The following is a 1,948-nucleotide window of genomic DNA, read 5'->3' as shown; positions in this document are numbered from 1 at the left end:
TTTTGAGACCCACAGAGAAGGTCTAGGCCCCCAGAGATCCCGCTTTGCCTATAATCTTCATAAACTTATAAAACTATATCTTTGTCTCTGTGTATTCTTTTAGTTCTTCCATTTTCCATTTTTCTCTATTATTTTCTTATCCCTTGCAACTCTACCAAAGGGACCCGGTTTTTTGCTGGGAGCTTAGCTACCTCCCCGCAGATGTTATGGTGAGCTGTGGAGGGAGGGGAAGCTTTCTGTAGCCCTATGATTAGGAGTCAGCCTTGGAGTCCAGTGTGCCCCTGGCTGTAGCCTTCCCCAGTGCTTCTCAGTTTTGTTTTGTTTTCCCCTGAGGAGAGTCAGGAAGGCTAGAGGGTGTTGTAATTGGATGTTTCCCTTCCCCTAGGTCGATTAGAGTCTGGTAAAAACCCAATAGGTTAGACTCTGGAAAAATAGTTTCTCTTGAGGGCAGGCCCTGATAAGAAGAACATTATACTCTGGCCTTATTTTTAACTGGCTGCTTCTCCCCTCCCCCTACAGGAAGCCCAAGGGGATTCTTCTCTGATCTTCACTGTGAAAACCTGCCAGGGCTGTTGCAGGTAAAACTCAGGACACTGTGGTGTCCCCACAAGACTCTGTCCCCTGGAGTTTTTAACTCTCAAACTTGCCCATATCGAGGCTCCAGTGATTCATCCTTTACAGATTAGGTTTTCCTCCCCTGGTGCTCGTTCCTGAGTATTCTGCTCCTGGGCTTCTGGTCTCCAAGTTGTGATTGTCTGTACCTGTCATCTCTTCAGTTTGGGGCAGCATCTTGCCCTATGGCCTCAGCTCTCTGATGGGCCTAAGAAGAGCTGTTGGTTTTCAATTTGTTCAGCTTTTTTCTTGTGCGTGTTAGTGGCAGAGAGACTTCTAAGCTCCTTACATGTCCAACTGGAAATAAGAAGTGACAATAAATATTGTATTTAAAAATGAAATGCTTGGTATATATCTAACAATACAGGTACATATCTGTATGGAGAAAACCATAAAATCTGACAAAAAATTCAAAAAAGGCCTAATCAAATAGGCCTGAAAGACACAGTCAAGATGTTAATTCTTACCAAAGTGATGTATAGATTGAAAGTGACTCCAATCAAAGCAGCAGCAGGATTTTATTGTAGATGTAGACAAGCCGATTGAAAAAGTTTATGGAAAGGTAAAGAAGCTTGAATAGTTAAAATAACTTTGAAAAACAGAGTAGTCATGGGAGAATCATATTCCCCAATTTTAAGATTTACTATGAGCCTACAATAATCGAGATAGTATGGAATTGGCCAAGGGATGCAGCTATAGATTAGTGGAATAGAATAGAAAGTTTATAAATGGACCCACACAATTATGGCCAATGGAGCTTTCAGAAAGGATTAAAGATAATTCATTTAAAAAATGATAGCCTTTTCAATAAGTGATATTGGAACAATTGAACATCCACATGTTAAAAACAAAATAAACTATTACCAAAACCTCACACTTTATACAAAAATTAACTCAAAGTGGATTATAGATCCAAATGTTCCATGAAAAACTATAAAATTTTTAAAGAAAACATAGGAGAAAATATTAATGGCCTTAAGTTAAGCAGAGAGGTTTTAAACATGACACCAAAAACATGATTCATGAAGAAAAAAATGATATATTGGACTTTCTCAAAATTAAAACTTTTGCTCTGAGAAAGACACTGACCAGAGAATACAAAGTCAAACTACAGATTGGAAAACATATTTGCAAATCATATATCCAACAAAGGTCTTTTATGAAGAATATAGAGTCCTAAAAATCTCAAAAACTAGAAAACACATGTCAAAAGACAAAATTATACCAAATTTAGTTTAGTTTAAAGATCTAACTGGACTGATATATATATAGACAGAGTCTCACTTTGTTGCCTGGGCTGGAGTGCACTGGCACAATCACAGCTCAGTGAAGCCTC

Source organism: Propithecus coquereli, unplaced genomic scaffold, assembly GCF_000956105.1.
Source record: "Propithecus coquereli isolate 6110/MARCELLA unplaced genomic scaffold, Pcoq_1.0 Scaffold919, whole genome shotgun sequence".
Lineage (NCBI taxonomy): Eukaryota > Metazoa > Chordata > Mammalia > Primates > Indriidae > Propithecus > Propithecus coquereli.
Note: the sequence above shows the minus strand (reverse complement) of the source record.